Here is a 16,475-nt window from a genome sequence, read left to right as displayed (position 1 = left end):
CTCAACCTCAGCGCACTCGCTGGTTCCCGCACCGTTCCCGCCGTTTCCCGCCGCAATCTTTCAGACACCATTCTTTCAGGCGGCCTTCGGGCTCGAACAATCAAGCCCATCACCAACCTCGCCGGGGACCTCATCCGCAAAAGCAACGCGGTCGATCCACCCCTGCTCCTCCGCAGCCTAATCGGCGTACCTGACGCCAACCCCTGCCAAAGCTCCTCGCCCGCTACCGTTGTAGAGCCCACGCTGCCTCGTCCCTTCGGTATCTTTGCAGACCGACTAGCCCCTTTCTACAATCAATGGGACTCTATTACTTCAGATGCATGGGTTCTCCGCATTGTCCAAGACGGCTACGCCTTAGAGTTCATGGACCTCCCTCCTACAGGTCACGTTCTCCACTCAAACCCTTCCCCAGAGATACTGGCCGAAGTCGAAGCGCTACTGGCCAAAGGCGCTATCCGTCCCTCCCCTCCCGAACTGGACCCTTTAAGTTTCTTCTCCAGATACTTTACAGTCCCGAAAAGAGGAGGCGGGCTACGCCCGATTCTGGACTTAAGGGCACTCAATATATTCATCCGCCCCTCCAAATTCAGGATGGTCTCTATTGCCTCTATCCTCCCGATGCTGCAGCGGGGAGACTACTTTGCCTCCATAGACTTACGAGACGCCTACTTCCACGTGGCAATACGAGAGGCGCACAGACGGTTCCTATGCTTCAAAGTTCTCGACCAAACCTACCAGTTTACCGTTTTGCCCTTCGGTCTCGTCACGGCCCCGAGGGTCTTCACCAAGGTTGTCGCCGCCGTAGCGGCCCACCTCAGGCTACATGGCATCACGGTCTTTCCTTATCTGGGCGACTGGCTTCTCGTCGGGCCCGACCCGGTTCTTCTCCAAAATCACGTCTCTTTCACGCTGCGTCTTCTAAAATCTCTCGGCCTCCAACTCAATTCCGAGAAGTCAAATCTCTCCCCGTCAACCCGAATCCGGTTCATCGGGGCCCTCCTCGACTCCGTCGCAGAGACTGTGTCACTTCCGTTCGACAGATTCCTGGCTCTCCGCCACCATATCGCCCTTTGTCGATCTGCCCGGAGGGTCAGAGCCCGTGTCATTCAGGTCCTTCTAGGCCACATGGCCTCCACGGTTCTCACGACCCCGTTTGCCAGGCTGCGCCTTCGGACCCTGCAAAGGTGGTTTATAGACACTTTCAAACCGTTCCACCACCACAACTCCAGATACCTGTCGGTACCGTCGTCCGTCCGCCAGTCTCTCTCATGGTGGATGTCTCACCAAAACGTGTGCAAGGGCCTTCCTTTCCATCTAGCCCCGCCATCGCTAACCATAACCACAGACTCCTCCACCTACGCTTGGGGAGCCCACATGAACGGTCTAACGGTTCAAAATCTTTGGTCCCCGTCAGAGAGGGCCAACCACATAAACTTCCTCGAACTTCTCGCCATTCTCAAAGCCCTAAAAGCATTCTCCCCCCTCATCCGCCACAAGTCCATCCTCATTCAATCGGACAATCTAGTAGCAGTATTCTACATCAACAAACAGGGTGGTACGGGTTCGAGGAAACTGATGCTCCTCTCCTCTCGTCTCTGGATTTGGTGCATAGCCCACGGCGTACAGATCTCTGCAATCCACCTACCGGGCGCCCAAAACGGCTTAGCGGATGCCCTCAGCAGGATGACTTCTTCCTCTCACGAATGGAAGCTCAATCCCGAGGTCCTCGACGGTCTGTTCCGCCTCTGGGGGCGCCCTACTCTGGATCTCTTCGCGTCTCCCCACAACGCTCAGCTACCCCGCTACGGAGCGAGGCTCCCCCCGAACTCTTTCCCCGGCTGCCTAGGGGATGCCTTTCTTCTGGACTGGTCGGCGGAGATGCTTTATCTTTTTCCACCGATTCCCCTCATACCGAAAGTTCTCGAAAAACTTCTCTCGATCTCGGTCACGGCGATTCTCATAGCTCCGGCCTGGCCCCGCCAACCGTGGTATCCAGCCCTTCTTCGCCTCTCCAGAGGATCGTTTCACCCTCTGCCTCTCTCGCCGCACCTTCTCTCACGGGAGGACGGCAAAATTCTTCACCCGGACCTTTCTTCCCTTCATCTCACTGCATGGAGGATTCTTACCTAGCCTCTCTTCCGCAGAATCTGCAAGACGTCCTGCGGGCAGCCCATAAGCCGTCTACTACCAAGGCTTATTCCTACAAACTCTCTCGCTTTCATGCCTTCCTTCGATCCCGTAACGTCGACACCTTCCCGACCTCGGTATCGGTGGTCCTCGACTTCCTCATGACTCTCGTCGAGAAGAAACTTTCTCTTGCCTCTATAAAAGCTTATCTCGCAGCTCTTTCCTGGTCTTTTCAGCGCCACGGCCAGCCATCTCTTTTTTCTCACCACCTGATCAAAACCTTTCTCCGGGGCTACAATAACATCTGCCCGCCGTCGCTACCACCTACGCCGGGCTGGAGCCTCGAACTTGTACTTTCTCAACTGTCTTCTGCTCCCTTCGAACCGCTTGCCTCGACCGATCTACGCCTGCTCTCCTGGAAGTTGGCCTTTCTGGTGGCGATCACGTCGGCACGATGGCCATCCGAGCTCGCTGCCCTCAGAGTCGACGAGCCTTATCTTCGTTTCCACCATGACCGCGCTGTTCTTCGCCCGGACATTACCTTTCTTCCTAAGGTGGTGTCAGCCTTCCACCTCAACCAGGACATTGTCTTACCAGCTTTCTTCTCTAACCCCTCCTCTCCTCTCGAGCAAAAACTGCACCTTCTCGACGTTCGGAGAGCACTTCTTTTCTACAGGGACCGTACTAAGGACATTCGTAAGTCACAAAGACTCTTTGTCGCCTATGCCCAGGACAAGTTGGGTAATCCCATCTCTTCCCAAAGACTGTCCCACTGGATCGCTCAGGCCATTGAGTTGGCCTATGAACTAGCCAAGCGACCTCCCCCTCCTTCCATCCGCCCGAGGTCGACTAGGGGCCTCTCGGCGTCGACCGCCTTCCTTAGGGGTATTCCGCTTGACTCCATATGTAAAGCGGCTATCTGGTCAAACCCTCTCACGTTTGTCTCTCACTACAGGCTGGACAGTAAGGCCCTTAAAGACTCGGCCTTTGCAAGATCAGTACTCTCATCTTGCCTCTCCTGACTCTCAGACGTTTTTTCTCTTCATATTCACCCACAGGTGACTCTCTATACCTCTCCTTCAAGTTGGACGGGGTTTTTTCCCCATACCTGCCTCTAGGGATATGTTTTTTTTTTCCCATGATTGTATTGAGCAGTTGCTCTGTTGCTTTGTATCGCCTCGTTGGCCCTGGCGGATATGCCAAAGACCAAGATGTGTTTGTCCCTCTCCCCCTGGGAGAGCGTTTATATGCACTACGCAATTGTGTATTTTTCTCTATCATGTTTATTGAAAAATTCCTTCCATGTTATGTTCTTCTTCTATGATGCTCATGTTGCATTGCACTGGTCCTTTCGGACAATTTATTGCACTGGTCCCTTGGGACGGTTATTTTTTCTATGTCCTAATAAACATGTGTTTGGACATTCACTGATTGTCGAGTTTGCCTTGTCCCACCATCCGGGACCTTAGCGTGTTAGTCTCCATTAGTGTGCATTCACAGAGTACACGAAGAAAAAGGACAGGTTGCTCACCTGTAACCATGTTTCTTCGAGTGTACTCTGTGAATTCACACAAACCCGCCCTTCCTTCCCCTCTGGCAAACCTCTCCCTTTCTCGTTGCCTTGGCGGCGTAGGAACTGGAGAGCGGGCGCCTGGGGCTGCCTTATATGCCCCTTGGGAAGGGGGGCGTGGTTACCGCCAAAATTTGAACTTCAGCTTGGAAGAGTTTCCGTCGGAACCTGCGCAGGCGCAGCTTCTCCATTAGTGTGAATTCACAGAGTACACTCGAAGAAACATGGTTACAGGTGAGCAACCTGTCCTTATTCAGTCTGGTCAAAAGGGATGCAAGTACAGCGGATGCTTCAAAATGTGCAAGCATAAACACACAGAGAAAGGCAAGACTTCTTATATAACATGAAAGCTATTTAGAACTACCACTTCCATCCCTGATTGGCTGAGAGAGGGACTGGTCTGGATCGGTGTCCCAATAGGCTGAGGGTGCTGCTCACATCGCTACCTCCAGGAAGGGATTCCCTTTCACAGTCTGGGATTCAATCAGCTTGTGGGATGTCCCCTGGGAGGGGACTGGTGTCCTTCATGAAAGAAATGTCAAAGGAATGAAAATGAGCCTCTAACTCAACTGTCCAGTTCCAAATTTAACAAAGGTGTGAGTCTCTGCAGACATCACATTCTTGGCCATGAGGGGTTGGGCTTTCAATAAAAAGGTTAAACAAATGTATATTTTTGAGCCTCTGTTTCCGTGGTCAGCAATCTCTCAGCCTAAGCGGACCACTTAGTTAAACAAATATTTGTTGGCTTATCCGGTCTGATACATAAACTGTCTATCTCTTCACATACACATACAATGGATTATGATGATTGCTCTGGCTGGGAACAGCCAGAGAGATTTGCCCAACTTTTCCTGCCTGGGAAATGCCTTAGTTGGGTTACAACTATTGTCCTGTTTTGTCTTTCAAAAACAGCCTTAAAACACTGTGTTAAGTAAATGACAAAACATAAAGTACAGCACACTCAGTGGAATAATGCAAAAGGAAGCAAGGAAGTCTTAGGGTAAACACAGTTCTTAGTCTCTGTTAAATTCCCAAATCAAATAGCAGTCTTACTTCAGACAAAGAAACAGTAATAAATCCTTAGGAGCAGTTTCCCAGATGCAGACTTGAAGCAGGCACAAGGGGAGCGAAGAGTCAGTTTCTTACCAGCAAGAGCTGGCTGCACCTGCTTCTCCTTTATAGCCCTGAGTCCCCTCACAGCTGCTAGAGCAGTTCCTAATTACTCAGCTACATTTCTGGCAGCTATTCTAGCTGAACAACGTTTCTGCTCTGCTTCCTTTCACCTCTCCTGAAATGTGGCTACTTGCAAAATCTCCTCCTCAGATTCCAACTCACCCTCAGATTCATGAACACTTTCTTGCTCCCCTTTCTCTTCTGAAGAAGAGGAATTCCTAACAGCTATGCCTTGCTACATTTTATAAAGAAACATATACACTTTATATGAAGCAATAGAATATCTGTTCTGTTTTCCGGGTGGAGACCAAAAGGGAGCCTTTACAGAGAATGTTAATCCATTTTACAGGGGGGAGGGGGCGTTGAAAGAGTAAAACCGTTTCCCCCTGTTTTCATGTTATACCCCCCTCCCCCAAATGTTGCTGTCATGGAACTAACCCTCGTTTATGACATAGGAAGTATGTATGTGGGGGATAACCAGTGAAAATGGGGACAATTGTTTTCCTACATTTTATTAAAGGGTTGGAACGATAAAGTCTTTCTGGGGAAGCCACTGCAGGCGGTCCGTTCCCAACCTCTGATGCTTCAAAACAGTCTTGGAAAATAATAATAAAAATTAATATATTTGTTATAAAGTCCTTGGCAAACTATATATTTATCAGGGAGGGTTATTTGGTTCAACAATGGGGGAATCTGAAACCAAACCCTGCCCACTCTATGCAGAAAGGAGCTAGATTTTACACACAGTCCATCTGACACACTTAAAGGGAAGTCAGTGGATTACACACTGGAATATTCTCTGTCATTTTATAGGAACACAAGGTAATTAAGGAAATCTCTCCTCCCTTTAGTTTCTAGGTTATTGCCATGGCATGTTTTAACGAGTTGTTTGTACTCATATGTGACAGTGATGGTTCATTAGAAGGAAGGTTTTGAAGCCTTATTCTTTCATTAACATTTTTCACATCAAGGATTTCCAATGTAAACCCTATACACTTTTACAGTGGAAAAGGGCTTTGTGGGTTTAACTTCTGTAGATTTGATTATTTTGTGAATTTGATTAGTATGTTCTCTTTAGGAATCTCTAAGTTCTTCAGCTGGAACTTGACCATTGACTTGTGCTGTAGGACTAAGCTATTGAGAAGTGTTCTCTCCAGGAATATCGACATGTGGCAGTGCGACTCTGTGATCAGCCTCTAGCAGACGTTGACCATAGAGTCCTGCTGAAGGACCTAGAGATTGTTAGAGATAACATATTAATCTAACCTGTAAATAATTCAATCTGCAAAAGTCTTGTTATTTTGCAGTGTATGACACTGAATACTGTACATTCAGAAAAGTGTTTTGGAAGTCAGAGTTAAACCTTTGTTTTGGGGGATATTTTTCCTTTTTTCCTTTTAGGTAAAGGTAAAGGTATTCCCCTGGCATTAAGTCTAGTCATGTCCGACTCTGGGGGGTTGGTGCTCATCTCCATGTCCAAGCCGAAGAGCCGGCTTTGTCCGTAGACACCTCCAAGGTCATGTGGCTGGCATGACTGCATGGAGTGTCGTTACCTTCCCGCCGGAGCAATACCTATTGATCTACTCACATTTGCATGTTTTCGAGCTGCTAGGTTGGCAGATGCTGGGGCTAATAGCGGGAGTTCACCCTGCTCCCTGGATTTGAACCAACAACTTTTTGGTCAGCAAGTTCAGCAGCTCATCGGTTTTCCTTTTAGCTGTACCAATTTTTTTCTTTTGTGAAATAAGTGTTTAGGGTTTGGTCACATCCATTGTGGTAATCATTTTGTGAATTACAGTTGTTTTGTAGAGCACCCATCCCATGATACATCCTAAAACTTTCCAGTGTCCTCATTGACCAAAAGAAGGTTGGGGATCCTAACACAAAGTTTAGCGAACTATGAAACACAACATTTAGATAATCAAGCTGAGCAGGTTATCTATTTAGGAAGTTTGCCATTTGTGATCTCATTGTGGAATCTGCAACAAACTTCTGATAAACCTTGGGGCTTTCCAGAACACATTTTGAAAACCAATGCCTTGGAATAAAACGGTAACAGCCTGACACAGAACTATTGTTCTCCTAATCAGAAGTGCATCCAGTAAGATTTAGCTTTTGTTTTCAGTTTCAGGTGGTTGTATCTGTCAATGAATAATTTTATATGAACCCATTGTAGCTGCATGTTAACAAACAACTTACGCATTTGCCAGATAATATGTGAAATGTCAAAGCAGTGGAAAATGTTATGTGCTCTGATGCCTAACAGAGGTGTTTTTCCTTTTTTCCTTTGGTTAGATCCCCTTTGCTGATGGCATCATTTATTTCACTTTCAACATAATGCCCTATGGTGAGAGCATATAATAGGGAACTTATTCAGTCCTCACAAAGTGCCTTCCCACTTGAACTACAACTCACTCACAAATATAACCTAAGAGTTATATTGACTGTTGACTTAGCTGACCCTGTGAATATACTTTTAGGTTTACTTTAGCCAAGGAATGATCAGAGGTGGTTTGCCAGTTCATTCCGCTGAGATATATCCTACAGCACTTGGTATTTGTGGGCGTCCAATGACTAACCAGAGCTGACCTTGCTTAGCTTCCAAGATTAGACAAGATCTGATGCCTTGATCCCATCTGCATCCATTTTAAAGCGATTTAATAGAGAGCAGTATCACTGGCTAAACGAACTAGATCATACATTATTTTAAAGCATTTTTGTTTATATGCTAATGCTTCCGTTTCTCCTGGTGTATTTCATCACTGTTGTTGCATTTGTCACTTGTTAAGTAAAAATATGAAGAATCTGTTTTTTTCATCATTGTATTAAAGTATAGGTAGGTAGGTAAAATTAATGCTTTTGACGGAGTTTCAAACAGTCCCATTTCAGGCTTATTGTTTCAATAGTTTCCAGTGGATGTATTGATTGATGGGAAGTATGGTTGATTGCTTAAACAAATGTCCATCTATATGACCAATGCTGTACATTTGCAAGCATTTCCTCTTTCCACTGCGTTTATATACTCAAACTGTTATTTGATACCCAGGACAATAGGGCACAGATGTTGTGGTATTATTTCTGCTCCACCTTTTAGCATTTCACGATTAACCAGGGCAAGTTACAGGGAGTGTGTTATTTCCATTTTATGACTACTTTACTTGATTGTGCAGTTATCACCAGACTGCCCCGACCACCTGCATGTTCTGTCCTAGTCCATCCCAGCTTTCATCAGCAAGGGTGTTACCATTTTGAGGTCCTGCAGAGTCTGTCTGTCCCTCACTCTTCATCCCACAACCAAGCACACACTGCTGTTCATAGCGCGAGCTCTGAAGTCCACTGGGGAGGCCCTCCTCTCAGTTCCACCACTTTTACAAGTGTGGTTTGTGGGGATGAGAGAGAGGGTCTTCTCGGTGGCGGTCTCCCGGATCTGGAACACCCTTTCTAGGGAAACTAGTCTAGCCCCCACCCTCCAGTGTTTTCGGTGTAACCTAAAAACTTGGCTCTGTAATCAAGCTTTTCAATAGGTATAGAGCCCAAAAGGTCTAAAAATTTGTAGACCCAGTGATTTTTCCACTGAAAGCACTTTATATGTCTGGTTGGTTGCTATTCATTTTATGTCCATAATATTGTGGCATTTTATCAATGTTTATTTTAGGGTTGATTGATTTTATTGTGTTATTGTTTTATATATTGGTAATGTAAATTGTGTTTTTACTTTTGGTAAAAAATACAATACCTTTGTATTTTATTGCACTGTGTGTATTGTTATACTACGAGTGCTCTGTAAGCCGCCCAGAGAGATGGTGGCAGGATAAAGATAAAGATGATGATGATGTTTATTATTATTACTATTTAACTGCTGTGAAGACCCATCTGGGTTCTGGACAGATAGAGTGGCCTGCCTGCTGCCGCCAATGAGTGATTTGCTTAGTGATCTCAGCCTTGGCATTGTATATTGCTCAGCAGGATTCCATTGACTGGGTGGCTGCTGCCTGAGGCATGGAACTAGGAATGCTGTAGAAAGGAAGGTGGAGCTCTGGCCAGCCCTACAGGTAATGAACACCTACCATGATGAGATTCCCCAGTGAAAACCATGATGGGCTAGAGGAGTTGTTACAGGACAAGGTTCTCCATTGCCTCTTCTTCCCATTTGTTCCATAATTTCCTCTCAAAACATCTGTCTCTAAGGAGGAGGGGCTACTGTGATTTCCCATGAATGTTTCATCCTCTGCACACAACCTGAAACACAGTGAAATGAAACACTGTCTATTCATCTATATTTGGTCAAAATTCAAAGTGCTGCTTATGACCTCTAGAGCAGTAGTCAACATGGGAACTATTTCAAAGATTGCACTCTCCCATATGAGTCTACATGGGCTTTAAGATGTTCAGGAAAGCTCTTCTCTTTATCCAGTGATGCCCAGATGCCGTTTGATGTGGATGGGGAAATGGAATAGGGCTTTTTCAGAGCTATTCCCATGCTCTGGAACTCCCTGCTGAGGGAAGTTAGGCTGACCCACTCTCTATTGTCCTTCTGAAATATTTTTGAAAGTTTTGATATGGTCTGCATGCCAATTAAAACGAACGATAATGATTAGTTATGGTAATGGAAAGATATTTCTAATTTCAGAGTTTGGCATTTTAGATGTTTTTCAGATAAAGGGAACTACTGTGTCTTCTTACGAATGTGTTTCCAACATATTTTGAATTGTTTCTATATTTTCTTCAATTTTCATGTTAGTGGGCTGGCTTACCATTTTTTTTGGCAGAAATAAGAGCAATAAAGAAACAGACACATGCCTAATCTATGTTTAATGTACTTAAAGTGCACAAAGGTATCTTGCACTAATGTCAGATTCAGGGAAGAGAGAAATGTTCCACTAAACATCCGTACTTGACCCTGAAATTGTTCATTTTTTAGTTTATCAGCACTTAAAATGTCATGGGCCCAGCAGAATCGTACAGAAGCACAATGCAGGCAGTTTGACCTTCTGCCTTCCTAATGGATAGTTTTATTTAGGAAAGTAACTGATTTTTTTCCCCAAAAGCATGATAGCAATCCCACCCATCACTCAGTGCTTTGCATCACAGCTTCTTGCTTACGTTGTTCTTTTTCCAGTCAGCTTTATGGCTAGGAAGCAATATAAAAATATTCTGTACATTTGGTGCTTTAAAGAGATAAGGCATTTGCTCCTCACCCCCTTCCTCCAGATGTTCTGTTGGGAAGATTAATTTTTAAATATATTTACTTAAAAGAGTGTACAAGATGATCATGAGAGATAAGAAACCTGCTTGTGCCTCAATGCTGAAAACAGGCTGCAGGATTTCCTAAAGCAGATAAAACCAAAGGTTTCTGAAGTCTATGTGATGTGCTTGCACACTCTCTAAAGGTTTTCAGGGTAATGGGTTTTAAAGGTTAAGTAAATGTAAGGCTGCTAGTTCGCCTCTACTTTTCATCACATTAGCTTGTTATTTTTTCTATTGTAGGATTCAATTTTAGATTAATAGCCAGAGTGCTTAGACTTGCACTTAGATGGTGCTTTGACAATATTTTATGAGCTACTGTCTCTAAAGATAAGCAGTTTTAGACCTGGCTTTGTCTCACCTTTTTGTAGGGAACTCTTACGTACATGTGGGGAAGGACGGGGAGGTTATAGAGCAGTATTGCTGAAAAATAATCGGAACCAACAATTCTAATTCATATATTTTTTGAGGAAGGAAATCCTGTTCTCAATCATTTAATAGATACTATTAACAGCTATTGATTAATGTCTTAATGCTGTAAATATGATTGGGTATGGAAGGATAAAGGATTCAGACCCTTTTATCATCATCATCATCATCATCATCATCATCATCATCATTTGTATTCTGCCCTATCCCCGGAAGGGACTGTTATTCTGTTATGTTACAAGATTGTTTTTGGGATCAAATGTCTTTTTGAGCCCAGTAAAGGAGCTTGATAAAGGTTCTTTACAGCTACATATAATCACAGTCTGAATTTAAGTGTATTATACAGATACTAAATATCAGGCTTTGCTTTGAATGGGATCACATTTATTAACTCTGAACATTTAGATGCAAAATGCAATGGGGGGGGGGGGGGAATTCAGGGTGGGAGTCTGCTGAGGCAAAGATCCATTTCCAACCACTCCCTCAACTACCCATGGGTGAGATATTTATTTATGGGAAGCAGTATGATAACTTGAGTTAAGAGTTTAATTCATTCTGTGATTGAGCTCTTAACTCAAATCACTCTGATCTCAAAGCAAACATTCACATTGAAATGCTATTAATCCATTCCGCCCCCCCCCGAACCCCCCAATTTTAGGTTACATGTTTTTAATTAAGAAAACATACTTTATAAATAACAATGTTTAAATGCACAATTACATGGAACAATAAAAAGGAAAGATCAACTTTAAAATGGTAGAAGCACAAAGTTGTAGCACTATAGTAGAAGCACAAAGTTGAGGCAAGGAAGCACAAAGCACAAAGTGAAGAGGCAGAAGCATCATTTTCTTCATACTGTATTCATTCTAGCCTCCCTCCCTCTCTTGCTCTTTCTTCCCTCTCTTCATGAAGCCAAACATACCAGGAATAAAAACCACACAAAATCAACCCAAAGTTTCTCAAAGCAGACAAGAGCAAAGCCGACAGAAATCTCCTAAAGTGGACAAGAGCATGAGGCATGAGGCACGGAGACCGCTCCCTTGAAGCCTAAAGCCCTGTACTCTGGCACTAGCGCTCCCTTTGGAACATCCTCTTAACTCAAAATGCTGCTCGTATGTCAAAGCAAAACTCAGGCAGAGCAACAGCTCTTAACTCAAAACACGTTTAAGTTCAGATGCTCTTAACTTGGGATTCCATTGTAGTAAGAACCCTGTATCCATGGGGGATATGTTCCTGGTCAGATTATATTTACCTGAAATTGTGGATACGAACAAAAGTCATTAATTTAACTTATTTTTGGTGTTGGAGGACTTCAGAGATTTCTATAGAGACATCTTCTTTAGGAATTTACTATATTGTCCAATGCAATTCCGTGGGAACATCTTGGGGGGGGGGAAGCATACCATAGAATCACGGGGAGAATCTAGCAAATTCTTAGACACAATTTCCATATTCTTTTTTACCTGAGAGAAGACATCTGCAGGAATCTCAACAAATGTAGAGCACTGCTATTATTTACTTCCCATTTCAGATATCTATGAAAATAAGTAGACTTAACTGTGAAAAAATAATATAATCTCATGGAGCTGTGCTGCTAGTTTTGTGTGTCCAAATGTGTATTTTCTAGAACAGCTGTGCTTCTGGCTCACAGCAAGCCATTTATAAAACTGAATGGCCTTTTAAAGTTAAAGCAGCAATATATATCATAGCCTGCTGATCACAAGGAGGAGATAAAAAAAGCCTTCCTTGCTGGAAGCAACCCTCAGCAGTGACCAGAATAGTTTTAAATGGTGGGATCTTACCCTGGCGTATGAAAGCAGTGGCTTTCAAAGAGGTCAAGACACCCTATTCCTGGGCATCTCAAAGGTAATTGAATTCATATGGCTTTGGAAATTGTTTCCACTTGATAGCAGTGCATTTATCTTTTGCTGATTTTGTGCTGCTGTAAAGGCTCATTTCTGCTTTGTTGTTCATGGGCTATGCTGAGACACTATAATAGAGCCAGATACCACCCAGATAAAACAATGCAAGTTTCCACCAAGGGGGTATGTGCATCTACACAGTAGAATAAATGGAGTTTGACACCACTTTGACTGCCACAGCTCAATATTGTGCAATCTTGGGAGTTGTAGTTTGGTAAAAACTTTGTAAAATATAATTCACCTTGCATTGAGCAATGGCAGTTAAAGTGATGTCAAACTGCATTCATTCTACAATCTAGATGTCCCTTGGAAGGGACAGAAATGCTGATGATACTATGGACAGTAGAAAGAACGTCTGCAACTCGTGGCAAGCAACTTGGCTGTTTACTTCACCAGAGACTGACTCTTATCTTCTCTTGAAAATCTGTTTACATAGCAACAACAACAACAACAAAACTTTATTTATATACTGCTCTATCTCCGATAGGGACTCAGAGTGGTTTACATAGATCAAAATCTCCTGGACGTTACTGTGTCATGTGGTCTCAGTCCAGCAGTTATAATAGAAAACCAAAGAATTCCCCTTATTCTGAAGATAATACCAAATACAAGTGAAATTGAGCAATTTAGGGCAGTCATGGATAGTGAGATCTGGACCGCGGATACTGGGTACTGGCCGTGGGCCGCCTGTGCATCCATGCCTGTCAAGACAAAGAAGCTATAATCCAATGTTCCCCAATCAAGAAGACTCACCAGTTGAAGAAGAAGCCACCGAGATATTTTATTCAATCCAGGTGAAAAGGATGATAGCCCATGATAAGCCACAAAAGGAAGCCAACATGTTTTGTACAAGCAGAATAGTCATTTATATATGTTACAGTGTTTTGTTTTTCCCACACATGCCCAGCTGGAGCCAGTCTTGACATCACAGCCATCTGGGAGGATTCCCTCTGCGAGGCGGGACTGCGGCGCCCACCAGCCAGTCAAAGAGTGTTCCCCGATTCCGATGCAAATTTCTGCTCTCCAATGGCTGATGGGGCAGCATGACCAGAGGGACAAAAGAAGACATGGTTTCATGAAAGGATTACTGTGTCCCATCCTTGGGGGGAACAAAGGGGGCCATTTGGATCCCATGGGTTTTATTGTTAGTATAATTGTGTTATGAGTCCTCAGAGAATGAGTCCAACGCCTTTGGTGCTAGTGTCCATTGAGTTCCATATCAGTATATTGTCCAAGATGAGAGGATTATGGAGTCCATTCCTGGGAAAGGGGAAATGGCATTGTGGATAAATGGGGGTAGGACCTCCTGGTGTACTGGAGGAGTTCTGGGTGATTAGTGCTATTTTTTGTCCAAGTGACTGCACAAAGGGTGGGTGCCCTGGTTTGTGGATCCTGTTGTTCCATGCACAGTTGGATTTATGGGAACCAATATAGATGGATTGATTCCAGAGATGATGGGTGCTTGGGTCAATTGTAGTTGGGTGATGACCAGGAAACCCGCTGGAGGGGATTCCAGGGTCAAGAGGTGTCGGTGAAAGGTTACTTGAGCTTTGGTTTGGTGGCTTGATCTTCAAAAGTTTTATATGAAATATAAAATATGACATTATACACACAAGGGGTGTGCTTGGGGATACCGGGGAGCCCCCAATCGTGGGAACCAGGGTACCCATAGGAGTGCGGGGTGACTTGGGGATGGTGACATAAAGGGAGACTAGATTCTGAGGGAAAAGAAGGAAAGGAGTCTCGCTCTGAGAAGGCTATGGGGCCAAGTGGTTACCGGAGCCATCTGCAAGAGGTAGAAGGAGAGAGAAAAAGACAAAGGAGGCAAAAGACACAGGCGGCAAGAAGGATACAAGGTATCAACTATAAGGGTAACACACCAAAGTGTACGTTTATAGTTTGTAATAGAGGGGGAAGATGTATCCAGGGCACTTGGTCGCTGCTACTTGGCTCATCCGCTCCTTTGATCATCATCAGCTGAGCTCTTCCTTTCCATGGGTCTTCCCGCCGCGGTTCCAACTATATTTTATTATTAATTTGATGTTGGAGGGTGGGGGGTGGTCACATTCGACCTCACAAGTTCAGAAAAAATATAGTGTAGAGCAGTGATTCTCAACCTATGTGTCCCTAGATGTTTTGGCCTCAGCTCCCAGTAATCCTAATGTGGTTGAACCAGGCTGGCCATCTGCATTCAGTCTAATCTGACCTGCAGCAGTGAGTTCCACCAATCGGAAGGAACCATGCTGAGACCAATCTGCCCATGCGTGCATGCCCCAGCAGTAGCTTAAGATGTATCTTTTGCTTCTTCCCTATCCGCTTCTCACCATTAACCATGTAACAACTCCCTAATAAAAAGTATCTTTTCACTCCTACTCCTTCCCAAATGGTTATTTTGTATCCTTTCCTTGACTATAGCATGAATTTCCCTCCAATTTTAGGAGCTCTGCCGCTCTCCCTCGCTCCGGACAAACTGCAGGAGAGAGGTTTTTCCCTTTCGAATCATGGACTAACCCCCCCAGCCTTTATTTCCAGTCATATCTTTCTCATTTCGACCCCAAGCATGACCATCTTCCTAACCTATAACTCCAAAGACCTCCCCATCACAAGGAGACCACCTGTTCTCAAATTAATACAGTTTTAGGAAGCAAATCAGCTGATTGTCAAAACTGTCGAAATGGAGTTTCCCACGCTGCGACACAGTTTTCCCTGCAAGATCGGGTCATCAGAGGTTCGGACTGTGCTGGGCACGGAGGGGGTCACCCAGGGCTTCCTGCTTGCCATCTATGAACTGCCCTCACCATTGGAGTGACCCCCTCTGCTGACCTTTGGCCCAGAATGGCAATTTCACCTGGATTGCCATAGACTCCTTCCTCTTTTCTGAACTCTTATTACACCTGGAGCAGGAAAGTCCGGATTATTCTGGATGACAGCTCTCCATTTGTTACTGAACTGGACTCATTCATAAAACAAATACTTCCACAAGCTGACTCGCTGGGTCTGATAAGGCTTGTCAGACTCACATGTATATTTGCACCCTTGGAAGCTGCCTTGAGGGCTCAGCGGGGTCCTTGGCGTTTTCTTTTGACATATCAGGTCATTTATTTATCTATTATCCACTCAGCAATTCATTGTTCTCGGCTCAACCCGCCTCCTCGCCTCTGACTGATGAAGAAACGGAAGCGACAGGAGCTCCCCGATTGGATGAGAGTTCACGCTGCTCCTTCAGAGACCAATCAGCACACAGGTGGGCGGGGAAACAAGTGGTGCGAACTTCAGATCACGCCTCCCTGTTTTCTGTATTATAAAAGTTGATGTTCTGTGTTGCATGATATGGCTCCCTGACGAACGATTGCGGGTGTCATCCTTTTCAGCTGAACTGAATAAATCAACAACTCGGTGCTCTTTCTTCATGTCTGTGGGTGAGATCATTGGGAGCGGGAAACCTTGATCTTTAGTGACTCCTCCTTGCCCGGATCATCGAACCTGTGCCGGGAGAAGCTAGGGTGCCCTCCGCAAGGAAGGGACCCCCCAAATTCTAGCTCAATTTCACTAACAGCTGGTAAACTGTAGGCCAAAACACCTGAGGACCCACAGGTTGAGAACCACTGGTGTAGAGCAACATGTTCTGGTTCTGTGGACATGCTGTCTGGGAAATAGAGAGAACTGTGCTTTAAAAGTTACCTTTTCCAAGCTATGGTTCTGAGGAACCCAGTGTCAATTCTGTATTTGTGTATTTTGCAGGGAAACTAAACTATTGTAGACGTGTGTTATGATATAGGTAACACAAAAAGGTCAACCTGACACCTGGTTTTAAATGCTGTTGTTTTTCTTCTCCCTCCCTTTCCCAGTCCAAACCTCAGAAATGAGGGAGTGGATTTCCTAATTAGTTACTTACAAGCACATTTTAGATAGAGCTGCCACCTCTAATTCCTTGTTCTTTTATGTTTTCAGCACGGCTTCTCACTGCTTTTTCCTCATTCACACCTAACTGACAACCCTTAATGGTACAG

At 44.7% G+C, this 16,475-nt stretch overlaps 1 protein-coding gene across 4 annotated transcripts in view; it reads left to right on the top strand.

The window, feature by feature from the left end:
* rnf144b (ring finger protein 144B) overlaps positions 1-16,475 on the top strand; it is a 111,235-nt gene that overhangs the window by 55,977 nt on the left and 38,783 nt on the right. The window lies entirely within an intron of this gene.

The sequence above is a fragment of the Anolis carolinensis genome, chromosome 4 (genome assembly GCF_035594765.1).
Source record: "Anolis carolinensis isolate JA03-04 chromosome 4, rAnoCar3.1.pri, whole genome shotgun sequence".
Classification (NCBI taxonomy): domain Eukaryota; kingdom Metazoa; phylum Chordata; class Lepidosauria; order Squamata; family Dactyloidae; genus Anolis; species Anolis carolinensis.
Note: the sequence above shows the minus strand (reverse complement) of the source record. Positions and strands in the feature narration are given on the sequence as shown.